Raw genomic sequence first — 24190 nt, forward strand, 5'->3', positions numbered from 1 at the left:
ACTTCCAAAACCAGAGTAACTTTTACTGAAACAAAAAAAAAAAATAAAAGTTTGACATTACAAAATAGACAAAACAAGTATAGCTTGTTACATAGTCCAGCAGCACAGAAATACAGAAATTCTCAAACTACTTGAGTCCTTGGTGAAAAAAACTGGGTCCTCTTTTATGTTCCCAGTGGGGTGTGTTCTCCTTTCAAACCCCTCAGAAACTCGGAGGATCCTCTTCTCCCACTTGGAAACGCTGGCAGTACTGTGTTGATGTATTCAGCCTCCCAAACTGTTCTGGCCCTGAGACCTGGGGAGAAACACCATCCTGAGCCTGCAGACCATGGGACCCCACACCCCCCACCCCGAATCCCTGACCTGGAATCCGTCCGAACGCTTCACGATGAAAGAGAACCACCCCTTCCAAAGGAGAGGAAAGGCAGCATTCCTCTCCCTTCATGGAGCTAGGAGATTGCAGCCCATGCTGCTCCTCCCTTCATCGACAAACTCCCCCCTTGTGATTCGCGGAGTCACCTTTATAAATTAAAAGCAAAGACTCGCCCTTTGGGGGATGGACCTGAGATATCAAACAAAAAAAAAAATAGTCGCACAGCCAGAAAACATCCTACTACTGGAACGTTCCACAGGTTAAGGAAGCCTAGAGAACCTTACAAAAGTGCCACACCATTGTTAATAATGTTTTCACAAGACTGTTAAAATAACCCTACACTGTAGGTAACAAAGCCTATTGTTTAAGAGCAGTCTCTGTTTTAAACTGGGCAACTGCAATGGACACAGTGCATGAATGCGACACTAGGGATGTGAATCGTTTTAGGACGATTAAAATTATCGTCCGATAATTTTAATATCGTCTTAAACCGTTATGGAACACAATACAATACAGATTCTAACGATTTATCGTTATAAATCGTTAGAATCGTGAGCCGGCACACTAAAACCCCCTAAAACCCACCCCCGACCCTTTAAATTAAATCCCCCACCCTCCCGAACCCCCCCCCAAATAACTTAAATAACCTGCGGGTCCAGCGGCGGTCCGGAACGGCAGCGGTCCGGAACGGGCTCCTGCTCTGAATCTTGTCGTCTTCAGCCGGCGCCATTTTCCAAAATGGCGCCGAAAATGGCGGCGGCCATAGACGAAAAAGATTGGACGGCAGGAGGTCCTTCCGGACCCCCACTGGACTTTTGGCAAGTCTCGTGGGGGTCAGGAGGCCCCCCACAAGCTGGCCAAAAGTTCCTGGAGGTCCAGCGGGGGTCAGGAAGCGATTTCCCGCCGCGAATCGTTTTCGTACGGAAAATGGCGCCGGCAGGAGATCGACTGCAGGAGGTCGTTCAGCGAGGGTTCCGGCGCCTCGCTGAACGACCTCCTGCAGTCGATCTCCTGCCGGCGCCATTTTCCGTACGAAAACGATTCGCGGCGGGAAATCGCTCCCTGACCCCCGCTGGACCTCCAGGAACTTTTGGCCAGCTTGTGGGGGGGCCTCCTGACCCCCACGAGACTTGCCAAAAGTCCAGCGGGGGTCCGGAAGGACCTCCTGCCGTCCAATCTTTTCGTCTATGGCCGCCGCCATTTTCGGCGCCATTTTGGAAAATGGCGCCGGCTGAAGACGACAAGATTCAGAGCAGGAGCCCGTTCCGGACCGCTGCCGTTCCGGACCGCCGCTGGACCCGCAGGTTATTTAAGTTATTTGGTGGGGGATTTAATTTAAAGGGTCGGGGGTGGGTTTTAGGGGGTTTTAATGTGCCGGTTTTTCGATTTTTCGATATTTTTCGATTTTATTAACGATTTTTTAACGATTTTTTCACGATATTTTTACCCCCCCCAAACGGCAACAATACGATTCCCTCCCCCTCCCAGCCGAAATCGATCGTTAAGACGATCGAGGACACGATTCACATCCCTATGCGACACTGTATTTTGGTGCAGTTCTATCACAGTAGTGCCTGACTTGACTTTCACCTTTGTCTGTTGAAGAATGAAGAATGATGATTCAGTTTTCTTTATAAACAACCCAAAGTATAGGAGCCCGACCGCAGGCGAAAGGGAGGGGGGCAGGAGTGGGAGGGATTTGGAGAGCCAAGCCTTTTCCGAGGATACTTCTTTTTGCTATGTGGATAGGAATTCTGGGCAGGTCCTGTGGAGGAAATCCCAGCCCTGTCATTATAACTCACTACCATAGCCTGCAAATTATGGACACATTTCCATCACTGCTGAATATTGTGGAGGTTCAGTTTCCTCCAGTTAAGTGATATGAAGGTAAACCTGCAGGTAAATCCTGTCCGTGCGTAAGGTTACCAGGACTGATTGGAGGAGGAGAGGTGTTTGCACTTACATACATTCTTTTAGATTTTTTTAAAAGCAGAAGCCAATTTTAGAGAAAAATTTCCAGCAGGTGTAATTCTGTGCAGGTAACTTTAGTGGAATAATTTTCAAAAGTAAACTTATGCATGGACGTTGCTCTGAAAACTGGTGTCATTTGCATGTGTTTGTCGACTTTCTTTTGTAGACTGTTTGAAAAGTATGCCAGTAAGGTACACCTATTTTATGGACTAATAATACATTTCTTGACCAGATTTCAGGAGCCTTCCTCAAGTTTAGTTGTTTGTGTTCCCAGTCACTGCAAACTGTAGTTCCAGAAGTCTACTAACAGAAGAACAGTCCTGCCACCCTTCTTGGATCTGATAAAGGTTCACATTCTTAGGGGCGGATTTTCAGAGCCCTGCTCGCGTAAATCCGCCCAAAACCGGGCGGATTTACGCGAGCAGAGCCCTGCGTGCCGGGAAGCCTATTTTACATAGGCCTCCCGGTGTGCGCAGAGCCCCGGGACTCGCGTAAGTCCCGGGGTTCTCGGAGGGGGGCGTGTTGGGGGCGTGTCGGGGGCGGGCCCGGTCGTCGCGGCGTTTCGGGGGCGTGTCGGCAGTGTTTTGGGGGCGGGTATGGGGGCGTGGCTACGGCCCGGGGGCGTGGCCGCGCCCTCCGTACCCGCCCCCAGGTCGCGGCCCGGCGCGCAGGAGGCCCGCTGGCGCGCGGGGATTTACGCCTCCCTCTGGGAGGCGTAAATCCCCCGACAAAGGTAAGGGGGGGGTTTAGACAGGGCCGGGCGGGTGGGTTAGGTAGGGGAAGGGAGGGGAAGGTGAGGGGAGGGCAAAGGAAAGTTCCCTCCGAGGCCGCTCCGATTTCGGAGCGGCCTTGGAGGGAACGGGGTAGGCTGCGCGGCTCGGCGCGCGCCGGCTATACAAAATTCATAGCCTTGCGCGCGCCGATCCAGGATTTTAGTGGATACGCGCGGCTCCGCGCGTATCTACTAAAATCCAGCGTACTTTTGTTTGCGCCTGGAGCGCAAACAAAAGTAGGCTATTCGCGCGCCTTTGAAAATCCGCCCCTTAGGGTATATTGGGGTAGATTTTAAAAGAAGCGCGATCAGCCTACTTTTGCTTGCGCATCAGACTCAAGCAAAAGTACGCTGGATTTTAGTAGATACGCGCGGAGCCGCGCGTATCCACTAAAATCCCTGGATCGGCGCGCGCAAGGCTATTGATTTTGTATAGCCGGCGCGCGCCGAGCCGCGCTGCCTAACCCGTTCCCTCCAAGGCCGCTCCGAAATCGGAGCGGCCTCGGAGGGAACTTTCCTTTGCCCTCCCCTCACCTTCCCCTCCCTTCCCCTACCTAACCCACCCGCCTGGCCCTGTCTAAACCCCCCCCTTACCTTTGTCGGGGGATTTACGCCTCCCGGAGGGAGACGTAAATCCCCGCGCGCCAGCAGGCCTCCTGCGCGCCGGGCCGCGACCTGGGGGCGGGTACGGAGGGCGCGGCCACGCCCCCGGACCGCCCCAGGCCGTAGCCACGCCCCCGTACCCGCCCCCAAAATGCTCCCGACACGCCCCCGAAACGCCGCGACGACCGGGACCGCCCCCGACACGCCCCCCTCCAAAACCCCGGGACGTACGCGAGTCCCGGGGTCTGCGCGCGCCGGTAGGCCTATGTAAAATAGGCTTACCGGCGTGCAGGGCCCTGCTCGCGTAAATCCGGGCGGATTTACGCGAGCAGGGCTCTTAAAATCCGCCCCATTGTGAATGATGCTATAGTAGACTTGCAAGGGAGTTCTGAACACACTGATCTTACAAGGTCAGATAAATACTATGTTGAGCAAAGCATGAAAAGAAAAAACAGTATTAGAGCAGTTACAGCATCAGGTTACAGCAAGCGATGCACTAGGCTGGGAGAGATGAACTAAAGCAAGTTTCATGATGGGTCTTCTGTGTTTGTGACTAAGAATTCAAGTTATGAACTTCTGAATTGTAAAATGTTGTCAAGCACACACTTAGACCAAAGGCAATAAAGTTCCAAGGGCACGAAGGAGCACATTGAAATATTAGTACTTACTTGCACAAAATGCCATATAGTGCAAAAAATGAACAGCCATGCTAGAAAATAGCTCTGTCTACAGCAGTAGTGCTACAGACTCACTCAGTTTTAGTCAGATTTGTTTGAGACATACAGTGATCTGTTTCTCTGGTTATGTCAAGCAGTAAATGATTTCATTTCCCTCTTTTTTAGAATTTGTAGAAAACTTCATTCAAGTATTGTTTACCAGGATCTGTTATAAATGTAGCTGGCAATGCATTTTTTTTCAGCTTTTTCCCATTCATAACCTTTCCTCTGTTGCTTTACTTAATGTAAGTTCCTATTGGCTAAACAGCTAGGACGAGGAAAGAAAATCTATGAATATTAGGGATGTTGCTAGAATTCATGGTAGCTCAAACCCATAATGGAGCAGATCCAAAAAGAAAAAGTTCTGAAAATAAAAATGAAAAAGAATCAAGAGAAATAAAATCCAGAAAATGTCTCCAAGGAGCTAGAAAAAGATGTATTTAATTTATTTATTTTATTGAAAAACTTGTATACTGTAAACTTCAATCGAATTTTGTGTTCAGAGCGGTTTATATAATACATACATAAAAATACAAATGACAATAAAAACATATATACATTTCATACATTATCTTACCTAAAGACCTCCTGGAAAAGCAATGACCTTCAGCCATTTCCTACACACCTTGACATCTGCCTCTCTACGCAATTTCAGCAATATATTAACAATTTTGGGCATTGAGCCTACAGGAGGCACTGCTGCTTTGAATTTTCTATAGAAAATTACATTTAGTGGCTCTGTATTCTAGTAATACTGATTTGAGCATATCTGTCATAATTTTCAATATCTGTGCCCTTGCCAGCTGGGGATCTGCATGGCGAAGGATGGGATACAGACTGAAAGATGGCACTGGATGGCAGTAAGAGGGCAGACCTTTATTTCTCTTGAAATGCTCTCTAGTTCCTCCAGCACTTCTGCTCTTCTCACCACAGAAACATTTCCAAAAGAGCCAGCACTGCAGGATAGTTCATTCTTAACAGAGTAAATACGTTTGGATAGGATAGTCAACTTGTTTACACAGAAAGGCAATTTATTCTTCTTAGAGCACAAATCTGATAGCCTGGGCTCTTAGGAAGGAGTTTTCCTTGGAATTATTTGCAGAATACATTTCCTATAATTTGAGGAGGATCCAATGACAAAACAGTACATTTTTCTAGAGTACTCTCCTTATGCAAGACAGTGCTTAGCCTGACTCTTTTGTATCTGGTAGAGATTACAAACATAAGAAGCAGGTGGGTTGCTCTGTGGCCTTGTGGGGCTGCCTCTTTCACTTAGGAAAGCTGGAAACCCAGGTTCTGATCTTTTCCTAGATTCGCCATGTCAGATAGTGTTGGACACAACAGGCAGAGTATATAACAGAGTTGTCAACTTGCAGTTCTTAATCCCCAAATGAAATCAAGAAATGAGCATAAGGTTGCCTGAGAGAATAATATCCCCAATGCTTAGCCTCCTCAATTTTCTACTAATCCCTCCCTCCCCAGATACATGAATAAGGGCAAGTCACTGTATAGACTGGAAAACTGACTAAATGCAACTGGGAGATATGGAGGATCATCTCTGTCTTTATTACTCAAATTATCCTTTAAAGGAAATTCCTCACTCTACTGTTGATGATAGCCTCACAAATCTTATCAGCACAAAAACAAGTATAGTGGAGTTGTACATACTGATTGTTTAAAAAAAAAAAAAAAAAAGAGGTGCATTCAAGAAAATAGTGGAATTTTTTCTTTTGTACTGTATGATGCACTGATTTGCTTACAATCTTGCTGTGCTGCTGCAACCTCACATGTATATTTCTGTAATGTATGTAATGTACTCATTTTCAGTTTCGTGTGATTGTATTTTGACATGAATGTGTGCACGTGAGCTGCTAATAACACTATAGACTCAGAGAGGTCAATTTTCAGTCACTATCCAGCTGAGCTAGTTAGCTGGATACATTTATCCAGGTAACGTAAGCCGGTATATATTCAGCAGCATATCTAAAAGTTAGCCGGATAAGTTTTATCCGGCTAACTTTAGGACAGGTCTCCAGCATGACCAGAGTTAGCCAGATAAGTTAGCCAGCTAACTCTGAATATCAGTGTTAGTCATATAACTCATCTAGCTAACTCAGCTCCTTCCAATAACACCCCACCCCCGCCTACCACTTAGCCGACTAACTGTTTGTCTGGATAAGTAGTTATCTGGCCAAGTGGCAGCTGCTGATCCCAGGCAGATATTCAACCGCCGACACTTAAGCCAGATAAGTCAAAACGTATCCGTCTAAATGGCGCTGAATATGGACCTCAATGTGAGAGAATGCACAGAGGCAAGCTACACTGCTACCTATTGATAGATTTTTTTTTCAATTGACAAGTCTAAGGCCTGAAGTAGGACCAAAATTGTGTGCCTGTTGCTATGGTGATTCCTTAGAAATCAAGAGTTTACTGTATGGTGGCCCACCCTTGTCAGTATATACATATAAATTCTGTATACAGGACATATACATATTTATATATATATATATATATATATTATATATACACAATGAGGGGGTCATTCCTCCTCATCTGGCTTTCAATGGACAACTCTTACAGAATGCTGTAATTTACTTGTGACTTGGCGCTAAGATGAAGAGTCCCAACACTATTTAACAACAAAAGAACAATAAAGAAATGAATATAGTCGCAGAAAGAGAGTGTGTGCAGTTCATTTATATTTTACTGGTTTCTCTTTCTTATATCTTTCTTTTCTTAATTACTCTTTCTTATCTTCACCCGATCTTCTTTTTATTAATGGAGCTCCATGAGATCTGCTTCATAGTTCTGAAATCAGAAGATGTTTTTTATTTTACAATTGCTTTGCGAATTGAGGAGTATAATCTGTGAAATAAATAAAAAATATAAATAAGGGCTGCTCTCAGGGTAGATCCAAACTGTGACAAAATTTGCCCAAAACTTGGGTGTTTTTGCTGGGGGATGAGGGAGATGGGGGGAGGATGGAATAGCTAAATTCTTGACAATGATTTCATTGATTGTGCTTGAGACCCTCTTACGGAAATAAGGTTTCATATGCACTGTGAGGAAAGCATCTGATTGACACTCCCAGCATGATTTTTTTTTTCCTACAAGTCATTTCTTACTTACCTGCTCTATTTTACATGTTCTCTCAGTCTGTCTTCTTGGTTTTGTAGCTATTCAGTGACCTTCTGATCACTGGTACCAGAAAGCATATTGCAACAACAACGATACTATTAAACTTCAATATACCACCATCACCATCAACAACAGTATGGAATTGGATTGGATTATTTGGTATACTCTTTGGAGAAGGAGCTCAATGATAAGGCAAAGGGAGCCACGGTCAGCTGATGTCATTTTAAATAATGGCATTGGTGGGGCAGGAGCAACTAAGGATTACTCCTGTCCCTTTTTGATTTGGGGGGGCTATGCTAAGTAAATAGGGATTGGAGAGGGGGGAGGGGAAAGGGATTGGAAAGACCCAGAAGGTCAAGGGGCTTCCTTGGCTTTTGCACAGGGAAGGTTGTTTTTGGGTGGGTGAAGGAGACTTTGATTTTTACAGTTGGGGGGAGGGGGTGGGAAGGATGCCAGGGAAGTCGGAAGCAGTTCCTTTGACACTTGGTGAGAGGAGAACTCAGGGCTTCATGCTCCTTTAGACCTTTACTGGGGAATGGGGGAACTATACTATTTTGAAAATACACTGGGAATGAGTGGCTACATTTGGCCACCTAGTTTTATATTCTTGGTGGTCCTGGGGTGGGGTTAGTTTGGGAGAAAAAAAGTTAGCCAGTTAGTCCTAAGTTTCAGTGATAGTTCACTAATTTAGGGGTTCTGTTTACTAAAGTGCACTTTAGTAAACAGAACCCCTAAATTAGTTCTGTTTACTAAAGTGCATTAAAATGCACTTTAGTAAACAGAACCCCTAAATTAGTGAACTATCACTGAAACTTAGGACTAACTGGCTAACTTTTTTTCTCCCAAACTAACCCCACCCCAGGACCACCAAGAATATAAAACTAGGTGGCCAAATGTAGCCACTCATTCCCAGTGTATTTTCAAAACCTTGGATCTCTTTGAAAATTCACTCCAAACAGGTCTATGCACTAAAACTTGTTTTAAAAGATTTTTAGTATTTGCTCACAAAAAATATAAAGTCCACACAAAAACTCTTATTAATATGCTATACAAAGAATCTTTACATCTCCACATTAAATCTTGACCATACTCTGTGCATGGTAACCCCCACAAAACTACTGTGTATGCTCCTATCATTTGAAATCTCCACTGCTAATGGACCCAATATGAACTGCCAGTTAGCAGTGGAGATTTCTTTGCTTCCTCCTGCATTAGAAATAAATCCTGAGCAGGGCATCCACATCCCTTCCTTCCGCAGCATGGATAAGCCCTGTCCAATCCATTGCATCCCCATCCTTCTCTCCCTTCTGCAACAATCACAATCCCCTAGGCCCACTGGAGGACATCCCCCCATTTGAGCATCCTCCCACCCTATGAAATAGCCCTCCAAGTTCCCAGTCAGCAGCCTCCTCTCCATGTTAGCATTTCCCCTTATGAAAAGGCCATCTGAGGCCCAGGTCAGCAGCCCCCTGCCCATGTCAGCATCACCCAAGGTCAAAAGGGCCCCCGGGGCCCCAGACTCTACACAGCTCCTTGCCTCTCCCCCACAACTTCCCCTCAGCACCATTCTGGAAGGTGAGATGATCCTTTTGGAGAGATGAGATGAACATTCTGGAAGGTGAGATGATCCTTTTGGAGAGTTCCAAAAGGATGAGCAAGACAGATTGTGGTGCTGCTTATCATCAATAGCACTGCTAGGGAGGGCTGGTCAGGGACCTTAGGTGGGATGCTGACACAGTAGTGGCCTGCTGACTTGGGTCTTCTTTGTGTGTATAGCTTGATTAATTTTATTAGCATACACAGGTTGTTTTTTTTTCCCAAAGGATTGTATATAAGCAACTAGTAGGAATATGCAGACCCAAGATTTTTGTTTCGGTTTGATTTTTTTGTTTTGTTTTAAGGGGGAGTCCAATTAATGTTATTTTGGTTCGGTTTGTTTCCCGAAACAAAATAAACATTATAAAACAAAATTATAATAGGCCTCCCCAGGCTTCTCTGACCTTCCTGCCACTCTGCAAAGAAAGCTCTGGGACATAAGCCTACCTGGCTGAACTCAGCCCCTCCCACCTCTGAAAAGTTTGCCAGGGCTAAGGTCCTCCCTGGTCTCCAGCTGAAAAGAGCAGGATCAATGCCCTCTTGCTCCTGGTCTTTTAAAAATGGCAATAGCTACCTTGAGAATGATATAAGTGTGAGTATTGTTTAATCTTAAGCATTGAAATCCTCTGGAAAATATCACTAATAATCACACTGGAAGTAATTGATGGTTTCCAATTGATGAAAAGATTATTTTATAGGTTGTTCAAATAATCCATGGTACAACCTTAGTTATTTTAATAAATTTGTGACTTTAAGCTTCCAAATAATGTATTCTGCCACTGATGATAACATTTCTCTTATCTTTAATCCATTCCATTTAATGGGGTAGTTTTGGAGCTTCATCCCAGAATTTGGTGTATGTGATGGTATCCCATTATAGATGTATTAATTCAAAGTCCCATTTTTCATACTTTTAATCCAGTTGTCCAGTATTCTCCTCACTCCCTTGTATTATACTTAGATTGCATCTCCACATTATTCCCATCCGCATCCTGATGATATGGTGATGGATATACCAGGTGGGTGCCACTAATCTCCTTCCAGTTCCAAGTACTCCTTCTCCCTGGGAATGAATGAATGAATGAATGAATGAATGAAAACTCAGTGATGATCCATTGGTTCTCTCTACATAACAGACACCACTTCCTCTAGATGGCAAATAAACTGAATCTCTGGGCCCTAGGGTACTCAGACACATAACAAAAAAATTGACTACAAAAACAGTGGAAACCAAAACCAGAGAAAAGAAGGGTGGACTACATTTCTATCGCCAATCAAAAGATTTCCAAAAGACATGATATAGTAGGCAAAGGCACCCTTTCTTTACTTACTCAGGTCTTATCCCTAGAAACCCTTAGAACTTTGTTGTAGGTAGCATATAATGCCAATAAATAAATAACGGGTCCCTTACTAAGGAAAACCAAGAAAATCAGGAGACAACACAGTGTCATACTGCCCCTACTAGGGATTTTTTTACTATTTTATTTTATATACTGACATTCGATCTAACACATCACATCGGTTTACATTCAGGTACTGTAGGTATTTTCCCTGTCCCCAGAGGACTTACAATCTAAGGGGGTCATTTATCAAAATGCACTAAGGCATTTTCGCATGCGTTAAGGGCTTATCGCATGCGAAAAGCCCCATTAATGCATGCGATAGCACCATATCGTATGGTGTGATGCAAATTTGAAAAAGAGGAGGAGTTAAGGGATTGCAAGTCTGTGAAGTGCTATTGCACAGACTTTAACTACACCTTTTTCAGTAGTGCATTTTGCAATGTCTCCTGAAAGACCTGTTTTACTAGATTTGAAGCTCCCAGAGCACCAGCCTAGACATCGGGGGGGGGGGGGGGGGGGGGGGGAGAGAGAGAGACTAGGCATGATGTCCCCTCCCTAGATAGGTATTTGTATCCCTATGGGTGGCCCACCTAGTAACTCGAGGTGAGGTTTAGGTATTAGTGTAGGGCAGGGGTGGGCAAGTCCGGTCCTCGAGGGCTGCAAACCAGTCGGGTTTTGAGGATACCCCTAATGAATATGCATGAAATAGATTTGCATACAACTGAGGCAGTGTGTATGCAGGTCTCTCTCATGCATATTCATTAAGGATATCCTGAAAACCCGACTGGTTTGCAGCCCTCAAGGACCAGAATTGCCCACCCCTGGTGTAGGGGGTTAGGGGCCACTTTGACATTCAATGTACGAACAGAACAGTTGTCTCTTGTGAAGATTTGATGACCGGAGTGAGGAAACTCACTCCAAGATGAGATTTGTGCAATGTTCTCGCCACCTAGCTTGATGTTACCCAGGTAGAGAGTCCATCAAGCTAGGTTGAGAGAACCTTGCACAAATCTCATCTTGGAGTGAGTTTCCTTACTCCGAAGGTCATCAAATCTTCACAAGAGACCACTGTTCTGTTCATATGTCTCACATTGAATGTCAAAGTGACTCCCCTACACTAATACCTAAACGTCACCTCGAGTTACTAGGTGGGCCACCCATAGGGATACAAATATCTATCTAGGGAGAGGACATTATGGCTAGTCTCTCTCTCTCTCTCTCTCACTCACTCACTCACTCACTCACTCACTCAACAATGGCCCCCAGTGATTGCATGCAGGAAATACAACAGGTATGGTATTTATCACAAAGTCTGATTGCAATTTACACTAACTTAGCTCTACACATCCCTTTTACTATCACATGCAATACTTATTGCATTTTGGTAAATCCAGGCCTACTTTTGTACCTGAGGCAATAGAGGGTAAAGTGACTTGCCCAAGGTCACAAGGAACAACAGCAGGACTCAGACTCTGGTCTCCTGATTCATAGCCCACTGCTCTAACCACTAGGCTATTCCTCCTCTGAAGAGTCCTCATAAGAGTCCATACCCAAAGATGGTGGCATGGCTTTATATACTCTGGGGACATACCATCTTTGTCTCCCACATGGGGGTGCTGCAAACCACAGTATTACTACTTCTGCTCCCCTTATTCCAAATGGGACAATCCTGTTTAGTAGAGATCCTTTAGGTTCTCTACACATTTAAATCGAGTAAAAGTACCCACATAGTTCATATTCTTTTACATTATAATGTTGGCATTCCCAGGATGAGCTTCAGTTGGGGGGAAAAAAACTATACACATAGCTTTGGATTTTGAAAACTGTACATATAATTACATAGTAACAAAGTAAATGATAGAAACATAGAAATGACAGCAGAAAAAGACCAATCGGCCCATCTAGTCTGCCCAGCAAGCTCCCACACTTATTTTCCCATACTTATCTGTTTCATCAACCATCAAGTACAGGGCCCTTGTTGGTAACTGTTTATTTCAAATTTCCTGCCATCCCCTGTCATTGATGCAGAGAGTAATGGAGTTGCATCAAAGGTGAGCATAAGGCTTATTGGTTAAGGGTAGTAACCGCCGTATCAAGCAAGTTACCCCAATGCTTGTTTACCCAGACTGCACATATCCATGCCTTGGATGTTATCTGAATGTAAACCCTGTTTTCCACATTTCCCCCTGCCATTGAAACAGAGAGCAACGCTGTATATGCATTCAAAGTGATGTATCATGCTTAATAGGTTTAGGGTACTAACTGCCGTAATAAGCAAGCTACCCCCACGCTTATTTGTAAACCCAGATTGGGAAGTTCAGTCCTTGTTGGTTATTGTCTGAATGCAAAATCCTCTTTTCCACATTTCCCCCTCCGTTGAAGCAGAGAGCAACGCTGTATATGCATTCAAAGTGTTGTATCAGGCTTAATTGGTTTAGGGTAGTAACCGCCGTAATAAGCAAGCTACCCCCCTGCTTATTTTTTGACCCAGATTGTGAAGTTCAGTCCTTTTTGGTTGCTGTCTGAATGCAAATCCTCTTTTCCACATTTCCCCTTGCCGTTGAAGCAGAGAGCATTGTTGGAGTTGCATTAACCGTGCGAAGGCTTATTGAGTAAGGGTAGTAATTACCAGGTAGTAGCCTCCTCTCCAGTAATCAACCCCCATGGCTCTTCTCTTCATTCCCCTCCTCTAGCCTTTATGGATCCATAGTGTTTATCCCATGCCCCTTTGAAATCCTTCACAGTTTTAGTCTTCACCACTTCCTTCAGAAGGGCATTCCAGGCATCCACCACCCTCTCCATGAAGAAATACTTCCTGACATTGGTTCTGAGTCTTCCTCCCTGGAACTTCAAATCGTGACCCCTAGTTCTACTGATTTTTTTTCAACGTAAAAGGTTTGTTTTTGACCATGGATCATTAAAACCTTTCAAGTACTGAAAGTCGGTATCATATCACCCCTGCTCCTCCTCTCCTCCAGGGTGTACATATTTAGGTTCTTCAATCTTTCCTCATAAGATATTTTATGAAGACCATCCACCTTTTTGGTCACCCTTCTCTGGACCGCCTCCATCCTGTCTCTGTCCCTTTGGAGATACGGTCTCCAGAACTGAACACAGTACTCCAGGTGAGGCTTCACCAATGCCCTGTACAAGGGGATCATCACTTCCTTTCTCTTACTGGATATTCCTCTCTCTATGCAGCCCAGCATTCTTCTGGCTTTAGCTATCGCCTTCTCACATTGTGTCGCCGACTTCAGATCATTAGACACTATCACCCCAAGGTCTCTCTCCTGCTCCATGCACATCATGCCTTCACCCCCCATCAAATACAGTTCTTTCGGATTTCCACACCCCATATGCATGACTCTGCACTTCTTGGCATTGAATCTCAGCTGCCATATCTTCGACCACTCTTCCAGCTTCCTTAAATCCCATCTCATTCTCTCCACTTCTTCCAGCATGTCCACTCTGTTGCAGATCTTAGTATCATCCTCAAAAAGACAAACCTTACCTTCTATCCCGTCTGCAATGTCGCTCACAAAAATATTGAACAGAGCCTGTCCCAACACCGATCCTTGCAGCACTATACTTAACACCGCTCTCTCTTCAGAGTAGGTTCCATTTACCATCACACATTGTCTTCTGACCGTCAACCAGTTTGCAATCCAGGCCACCACCTCGGCACTCACTCCTAAGCTTCTCATTTTATTCACAAGCCTCCTGTGTGGGACCGTATCCAGTAAGATGGCATCGAGCGCTCTTCGTCGATCTAATTCCCTAGTCACCCAATCAAAAAAGTCAATCAGATTTGTCTGTCAGGATCTTCCCCTGGTGAATCCATGCTGCCTCAGGTTCAGTAATTTTCCTGACTGTAGATAGTTCTCTATCTTTTCTTTCAGCAGAGTCTCCATTAATTTTCCCACCACTGAGGTGAGGCCAACTGGCATGTAGTTTCCAGCCTCCTCTCTGCTCTCACTCTTGTGAAGCGGGATCACTACTGCTCTTCTCCAATCACTCAGCACTACTCTCATTTCCAGGAATCTATTGAATAGGTTGGGCAGCAGACCCGCCAGCACATCTCTGAGCTTCCTCAGTATTTTGGGATGAATCTCATCAGGCCCCATGGCTTTGTCCACTTTAATTTTTCCTAGCTCTTCCCATACATTCTCTTATGTAAACGGAGTTACATCTAGTCCACTCCCCTCCAGTTTCTTGTTAACTAGCAATGGTCCTTCTCCAGGGTCCTCTTTAGTGAACACTGAACTGAAGTATTTGTTTAATATTTCTGCTATTTCTTCGTCTCTCTCCACACATTGATCCTTTTCACCTTTCAATTTCACTATACCACTTTGAACTTTTCTCCTTTCTCTGATGTATCTGAAAAATGTTTTGTCACTTCGCTTTACCTCTTTAGCAATCCTTTCTTCCACTTGTTGTTTTGCTGTCTTGATTACTTTCTTTGTCTCCCTCAGTTCCGCCAGATATTCTTCCATGTGCTCCTCCCTTTGGGATCCTTTATATGTATTTATTTATTTAAAAACTTTTCTATACTGTCGTTTAGTAATGCACCATCACAACGGTTTACAAATAAGCACGTAAATAAGTTTGGTTTGGTTTATAATTTGTCTAAAAGGTGCCAATAAATTTTTTGGTTACATGTTTCAATAATATAAGTTATATGTAAAGTGGATTGGCGTTTCCATTTATATGATTAATAGAATAACCATACACGTTTTATACTGTACTTCTCTTACATTAATACTTAATTATGAGAAAAATAATAAAGTAAGCAATTACGCTATTAGGTGATTTTATGCTGTGTGTAGATGTTCCTTTCCTTGTTCATTTGTATTTCTTACTCACCAATCTCACTGTGATAAGCTTTTTTTGAAAAGCCATGTTTTTAAACTTTTTTGAAGAGTTTTAAATCTCTCATTAATCTTATTTCGAGTGGCATTGTGTTCAATAATATTGGACCGGCTAAAGATAGTACTCTCTCTCTAACTTGGGTCAGTTTTGCTGTCTTGACCGAGGGGATGGTTAGTAGAGCTTTATTGGCTGATCTGAGATTTCTCTGGGGGACATGTAATCATAGTGCAGTGTTTAGCCAATCATATTTCTTGAACGCTGTTCTTTTAGCTTTTATTTTGTCAGCCACCTCCTTTGAGAACCAGATAGGTTTCATTTTTCTTTTGCTTTTCTTTACTTTTCTAACATATAGATTAGTTGCCTTGGTAATTGCTCCTTTTAGTTTGGTCCATTGTTGTTCCACATCTCTCTTGTTCTCCCAGCCTTCTAATTCTTCCTGCAGGTACTTCCCCATTTCAACAAAGTCTGTGTTTCTGAACTGCAAAACTCAGGTCTTCGTGCTTCTTCTCCATATCCTATTTGTGATTTATTTATATACTGACATTCAGTCAAGATATCACATCGGTTTACATTTAGGTACTATAGGTATTTCTCTATCCCCAGAGGGCTTTAAACGTTTTTTTTATATACCGGTATTCATCGAAACATCATATCGGTTTACATGGAACAGAACTTGGAACATACATAAAACAGGGGTGAATGTAACTTGGAGGGTAACTTGAAAAGCATTAATGGGAAAACACTATATACAGAAGATTCATATATACAAGGGTCTAGTCCTGTTATGTACAAATGAGGAGAGAAGTTTGGCAAACTACAAGGGTACCATGGAGTTCAGGTTATTTGCTGAGGGACAGAGGGGGGAGAAGGGGCGGGAGCGGTACTAATCCGGGAAGGCTTGTTTGAAAAGCCAGGTCTTGAGTTTTTTTTTTAATGTCTGTGTGCTAGGTTCAAGCAGTAGATCGGTTGGCATTCAGTTCCAGAGTGTAGGTCTGGCCAGGGAGAAGGCGCGGTCCTTTGTGGCACATAGGTGTGAAGACTTGAGGGTAGGGGCATGGAGGGTTCCCTGCCCCTACCCTCAAATCCCCTGCCCCTACCCTCAAATCTAAGTTTTTGTACCTGAGGCAGTGGAGGGTAAAGTGACTTGCCCAAGGTCACAAGGAGTGACAGCAGGACTTGAATGCTGGTCTCCTGGTTTGTAGTCCACTGCTCTAACCACTATGCTATTCCTCCTCCCTTAAAGATTATGAAACCATACCATTTGATGATCACTGGTGCTGAGGTGGTCACCCACCTGGACATTAGAGACATTATCTCCATTAGTGAGCACTAAATTGAGTATAGCTCCCTCCCTCATGGGTTCTATTACTATTTGTTTGAACAGAGCCCCTTGCAGGGCATCCACTATCTCTCTACTATTGTTAGATTCTGCAGAAGGGATTCTCCAGTCTACATATGGCAGATTAAAATCTCCAACAATCACCACCTCTTCCTTCTTTCCCATCTTTTGGATGTCTTCAACCAGATCTCTATCAAGCTCTTCCATTTGATTTGGAGGCCTGTAAACCACTCCAATAAAAATGGATGCCCCATCATCTTTTTTTAGGTCGGCCCATAGTGCTTCTTCTTTGCCCCAACTTCCTTGCAGCTCAGATGCTTGGATATTGTTTCTCACTTTATCAATGCTCAGGGCGACCACTTGTTTAATGGACAGGTCAACCAATCAACAATATCTTCTAACAATGACCAAATTCTTATTTTACACCTCTTTGAAGATGCTGCTATATTGTTTTGACCATCATATTAGGCATCATTGTGTGGTGTTATACAGCCATTATCACTCTGCCTTATGTATAATCATAGGTCAGTCCATTAGAAGAGTAGGAAAACACGCTGAGAAATGCCATGCCGCTTAAAAACGCAGATACAAGCCCTTGATGAAGGACATTATAGAGTCCGAAACATGGTACAGTGTCGGGCATGAAGATAGCAGTGTGCACATTCTTCACATTGCTGCAAGTTCGGCAGAATGATCATGGTTGTTTTACATCAGTGAAAGTAAAAAGCAGACAGAACACAGCGTGTGGAATCAGTTGATAAGATAAGTGAATTTAATCATTAAGAAAGTACATGATTGTAGAAGAGATTTTAACTTCACGGGTGAGAGAAGCACATAAAAAATTGAAAGAATAGAGTTCCAATATAATGGACTGACCTATGATTATAAATAAGGCAGAGTGATAATGGCTGTATAACACTACACAATGATGCCTATTATGATGGTCAAAATGATATAGCAGCGTATTCAAAGAGGTGTAAAAATTCACTTTATTTCATATATATATTTGGCATTGCTTATATTTATATTTATTGCTACGTTAAATAGTTATACTTCTTATATAAAATATTATATTTTTTTATTTATTACCAGTTAAAATATTATTACTTTATTTAGCACTATGTTAAATTGTCAACCAGTTATACTGTTCCATATGTTATACGGTTCCATGTAAAGCTCCGCTCTCTGTTGAGCAGTTCTTCGTTTTATGTAAACCGGAGTGATTTGTAGTCCCTACAAGAACTTCGGTATATAAAAATTAAAAATAAATAAATAAATAAATAAATAAATAAAATAGGAATGTTGTCATTGTTAGAAGATATTGGATATTGTTTCTGACATAAAGAGCCACTCCTCCCCCTTTCCTGTCCTTCCTTAAGTTATAGCCCAGTATTGCCGTATCCCAATCATGAGATTCCATGAACCACGACTCCGTGACAGCAACAACGTCCAAGTCCACCTCTACCATTGGGATTTTATTGCCCAAACTATGAGCATTTGTGCTCATAGCTTTCCAGCTTGTCTCGTTTAGGTTACTGCTTTTCTTGGACTCCTTCTGTGACTTATTTAGTTGAGTTTTGTTATCCACTTCACCCATTTCCATTGCATTTGTATTTGGAGGGTGACATTCTAATTTCTTTCTGTCACCCCCGGCATCTAGTTTAAATGCCTTATGACACAGGATTTTAATTTATCTCTTAGGATCCTTTTTCCTGCTACAGACAGATGTAAGCCATCTTTGACAAAGAGCTTTTTACTGTTCCATACACGGCCCCAGCTCCCAATAAATCCAAAACTTTGTTCCTTACACCAGGATTTGAGCCAAACATTGAAGTTATTAATATGGCTTAGCCTCTCCTTCCCCTTTCCATGAACAGGTAACACTTCTGTGACTAATCTGCTCCGCTAGAAACTGGAAATCTCTCTGTACTGTTTGGATGCTGTTTCTAGCAAGGTCGTTGGTTCCCAGATGGATGATAATATCAACTTTAGCGTCTTTGCTTTCTTCTTTGATAATTTTGACTATTTCAATAGCATTTCTTCTGGCTAATGATCCTGGGAGGCTTTTAACTGTACTGTTTCCCTCGCTAAGAGTTCCCAAATAAGTGCCTCTGATGACAGAGTCACCCAGCACAATGAGCTTTTTCCTTTGGTTACTGATTGTATTATGGAATTTCTGTATGCATGGGGTTTCTTCTTTCTTTTCAGATAACATTTCAATCTCTTTCGCAAGAGCTTCTTCAATATCTAATACAGAGAAGGCACTTTATACTTGTGTCACTTGATACAGCATGTGTCTCTGCATCACAGGTCTAATTCTACCAGAGCCCAGTATGGGTCACAGGTCTTATCCTACCTGAGCCCACTATAAACCCCCTTTTCCTTGGCTTTTGGTTTTTCTGTGGTAATGGGGAATTAATTCCTGAATATTTATTTATTTATTTAAAAGTATTTATATACCACTTTATAAAATCGGTTTTGTCAAAGTGGTTTACATTGGAAAAGATAAAAATAAAAATAGAAATAAAAATGATAAAGAAACGATAAAAATAAATAAAAATTAAAATACATAAAATTAATTAATAGCTGGAACAAATTCCAGCTATAAATAAATAAAATATCTACTAAAGTAAATAACAATAGAATAAAAATTGTTGCCGTGGGACTTGCTATTGTTATGGGACAGAGGGGAAAGAGAGGAAAGGTACAATAGTAAAAATAAGGTGAATGGAAGAAAAAATGGGGAAAAAGGGAAAAAAATAGGGAAGGAGGGAGGAGATATGAATGAGAGTGTTGGGGACTGTAAATGAGATGGTGGAAAAGAGTTTATGTTTGGTCTTGAGTAGATGTTTTAAATGCTAATTGAAACAGATAAGTTTTGAGTGATTTTTTGAAATGAGAAGAATTTGAAATTGAGCGAAGAGGGTTGGGGAGGGAGTTCCACAAAATGGGTCCCGCACCGAGTGGGTGAAAATTTCTTTATTGCAGCTAATTCAGCTTTAACTTCAGCCAGCTCCTTTTTCAAGGAAGAGAGTTCTGAACAAATAGGGCAAGCCCTAAGTTTCCAGATGATTTCCCTCAGAATAAAGGCTCCACAATAGTTACATTGGATAGTCCTCATTTTGGTAAATTTATTTGATGGATCACACCTAAGGAAATACCAATTTACTAGTTTATCTTGTTGCCAATTATGTATTTAGGCAGACTATATCAGAAAAACAAACCTAGGAGTGGGTGTGTAGAGGGGCAGGGTTAGAGGGAGTTAAACAGTTAATACTTGGTCAGCGCTGTTCACTGGACACTGTATCTGCTATTGATTTTGAACAGAGCCTCCCCCAGATTTGGCTAGCTAATTTAAGATTTTTCCTTAGCTCTCCCCAGAATGTGTACTTCTGGCTGTCTCCTTGTTCAAAGCAGACTGAGGAGTTGATTACCCCCTGCAATGCACTGAGTCAGATAAAGATCAAAATGGCCCATTCAGTTTGCCGAGTAGCAACTGTATGTACATATATCCAAATAAGACCAAATTCCCACATGATCCCAACATTCACTCCCCTTGTATGTCTTTTAGGGTTGTAACCTCCTCTCAGTGCATGATATCCTTCTAAGAAGCACAATGCAGTAATATCACTACTGTTTTCAGATGTAACAGCCACTCTATGTAGGTTATCCCAGTGCTTCATTACCATTCTCTTGCCACTAGGGATCCGCTTTCTTTATCCCATGCTTTTTTGAAGTCTGTTATTGTCACTCAGGCCAATGCAATGTCCGTGCTCATTAAATGGGCACTCATGACTGACTGCCCATGCTTTTAATGCATGCCGATCCACCTCTCCTGGGTGCCTGATTTCATATTTAAATTGGCTGCTGTGGTAAAAAGGACGCACTAGTGAAAATTTTGCATCCTTAGCGCCTCCTCAGCATGGGGCGCCCAGGAGAGGTGGCTATCAGTGGATTAGGAAAACAGATGCTCAGTTTTACGAATGTCTTTTCCTAACCTGACCGCCAGCATCATTATTTTTTTTTTTTTGCCGGTTCTCGTTTTCTTGGTTCCTCCAACTTAATATCGCCACAATATTAAGTTGGAGGAAGTAAAGAAAAGCAGTATTTTCTGCTTTTCTGTTTATTATTGGGGATCCTCAAGAATTAATGCCTGCTCCTGGTGCACATTTCATTTTGCATTGGGGGTAATAACTAATAGCCTCTTCAACATGAATTTACATGTGATGAGTGCTATTAGCTATGTGTTGCATCAGAGGTGGACCCTTGGGCCGAGGTGGGGTTGACGCAGCCCGTAGGTAAGGACCTACGGGTCCCCACCGTCGGCAGGCGGAGAGGGCTGATAGAAAGAGGCCACTGGAGCTTAACCTATACCAGCTCTTGCTCCCCACGGGTTGAGCCTTTGTGTACCGGGGCCGACAGGACTTAGGTGGGCCTCTGTGTGTAGTCGCAGTAAGAGTTGATTCAGCCCAGAGATAGCAGGTGAGAGATGGTACAGTCTTACTCTGGACTGGGTAATATCCTGGAAACTTGGGCGCCAATGAAACGGAGGCAGACAGAGGGTGCTTGAGCAAAAGCAGGCCAAAGCCTGAAGAAACCACATCCAGGGAGTAAGCTGGAGAGGCGTCCAAGGGCAGACTTGAGACAGGGCTGGCAGCAATCCGAAGGCAGTGGCAAGCAAGGCTGAGGTCTGATCACGGAGATAGTCAAGAGCGTAGTCAAGCAAGGCAGAGGTCTGATCACAGAGATGGTCAAAAGCACAGTCAGGCAAGGCAGAGGTCTGATCACGGAGATAGGCAGTAGCATAGTCAGGCGAAGCAGAGGTCTGGGTCTGGAGATAGGCAATAGTGTAGTCGGGCGGAGCAGAGGTCTGGATCGGGAGATAAGCCTTAGTGTAGTCAGGTGAAGCGGAGGTCTGGGCTTGGAGAGAATCAATGGCAAAGTCAGGCAAAGCAAAGTCAAAGTCCATGTAGTCAATCCGAGGTATGAAGCAAGGCAGGAACGAAGAGACAGGAACCAGGAACAATGAGGGCATTTCTGACATTATTCCTGAATCTATCTCCTTGGAGCTTCATATTATGACCCCTAGTTCCACAGCTTTCTTTCCATGGAAAAAGCGTGGCTTCTTGTGCATTATCTTGCAGGTATTTAAAAGTCTGTATCATATTTCCCCTGTCTCACCTCTCTTCTAGGGCATATATATTAAGATCATTCAGTCTCAACTCACAGGGCTTTTGGTATAAACCCTACACTATTTTGTTTGCCCTTCTCTGGACTGTCTCTAGCCTCTCTATATTCTTTCTGAAATACGGCCTCCAGAACAGAATACAGTATTACAAGTGAGTCCTCACCAATGACCTATAAAAAGGAACAGCAGAAAACTCCACATGAGTCACTTGAGGACATATGGCTGTAAGGCATACACACTTCTAGAATAAAAAGCACTTCAAGATGGTAGACAGAGCCACAGAGGGCACGCTTTCAGGATATAGCTAATGAGGCTAAGGATACAGAATCCTACATCTTGGAACAGACTGAATGACAGTAACCCAGAGCGTGCACTTCGACAAGGCATCCTCACCGAATGGCATGACTCCAACAACTCCTGAGCAGATGGCTCCCATGAGTGCCACCACCAACGTGGACCAAGGTGAAGTCACTGAACAATAAGGTATTGCCACTAGTAAAATCAAGGTGGTGCTGTAGAACAACTGAACGTCGCTGCAAATAGGAACCCAGATGAGACTGCGGATTAACAAGCTGAGACAAAGAAAAAGGAGACTTCATACAGTCCAAACAACTTGGAAGGAGTGGACCCTAAAGAGGAACCTGCACTTTGAAAATCTACCCAAACAAGCATGGATATATCAGCTGACAGACTCTCATTTAGAACATAGGTCTAAGAAATGCCAGAGTTCTCAATCTGGGAGGACATCGAAGGCTATTCAGATTTGAGACTGAAGAATGGAGGACAACAGCACAAGAAATAAGACTCATCATGAGAACAAATCATAGACAGTTGTGGGGTTTCTATCAGCCATAAGGATGTTCTGAAGAGCATGTCTCTCGAATGTTGACCATTAAATTATTAAGAAGGGGTGTTGGAGAAGCAACAGCAGAAGATCATCCGCCAGACCAGATAGCAAGGGATTAACATTCTCCAGCTGTATCACCTGACCTTATAGGGGAAGGGGCGATACTGCAAGGGCATTTAGCTAGGATTTAACTTGTACTAGTGAGCTGAGTCTCCATTTTCCTCCCTGCCTATTTTGATGCTCACACTAGCGCAATCTCTATGAAAGAACCATGTGAACATGTATATATTGTTTATTATTTTTCTATTCCAGTTTTCCAAGTAAATAATCCTTGCATTCTGCCACAGAAGGGTTCAGAGTCATTTCTCCCTCACAGTAAGAATATTTCCTAGAGGTGTAGGAGTTTCCGTTGCTCATACCTGGTTCTGACCCTGAACAAGCTGATTGGGTCAAATGGTACCACAGAAGGAGAAAACCTATCATAAATCCTAGGTGAGGAATCTTTTACTTGGAGCTTATCTGAAGAAGGTTTTATCTTGGTTCCATTTTCTGAAGTGAGCAGCTGTGAGAGGCATGCAGCAGTTGTATCTGTTGCTGCTAAATTGAGAGATTTTTCCTTGTTCCTTAAAGATAGGATTGTGTTTAACAGAAAGTCCTATCTGAATAGGGGAAAAGCAGCTGCATTTAACCTGATGAACTTTTGCTGGAATTGTGTGTTAGCAGCTGAATTTAAGGCTAGCAAACTGTGGAAGAAACTATGTTAAGCTGCTGAATATAAGCCTGAAAAATTAATGCTAGAACTGTGTTAACAGCTGGTCAGCTTGGCAGAACTGCACTAGGAACAGGACTAAGTACTTATTTGAGACTAATGAGAGATCTGTGCAAAGTGACAGTGACAGAGCTGTTTACTGGAATTGTTGTGAGTGTTTTATCACATAGTGTTACGCCCATCGATCATAGATGGCTGCGACCGCTGTTGCTCACCTCTTACTTCATGGCACTGGCTCCATGGGGTAGCTCGCAGACTCCACCCGCTATTGCCAGCCTGCCTGTCTCTGTTCCCGGGCCTCCCTGGATGGCATGGACACTTCCAACCACCATCTTGCCCTCGGAGCTCCATAGGCACGTGTGCCGCTCTCAGGCCAGTCTTATCCACGTCATGGCGGGAACCTCAGGGGCGTCCCCCTTGGATGACATCATTCTCCATGGACTCTTAAGCCTGCTGACCCAGTCTACCTATGACTTCGCAACGAGTTCCCTCATTGCTGAATCCGTTTTGCTCACCTTGGACCTCTTGTTCCAGCTCCTGCTTCCTTGGCATGAGACGTCCCAATTACCCGCTCCTCGGGGGCCTTTTCCTTGTCTCTGGCTATCCACTCCTCAGAGGGCCTTGCGCCTAGGACCACTGACTGCCCCGTTCCCCGGGGCTTCCTCT

Source organism: Rhinatrema bivittatum, chromosome 3 (genome assembly GCF_901001135.1).
Source record: "Rhinatrema bivittatum chromosome 3, aRhiBiv1.1, whole genome shotgun sequence".
In the NCBI taxonomy this organism is placed as follows: Eukaryota; Metazoa; Chordata; class Amphibia; order Gymnophiona; family Rhinatrematidae; genus Rhinatrema; species Rhinatrema bivittatum.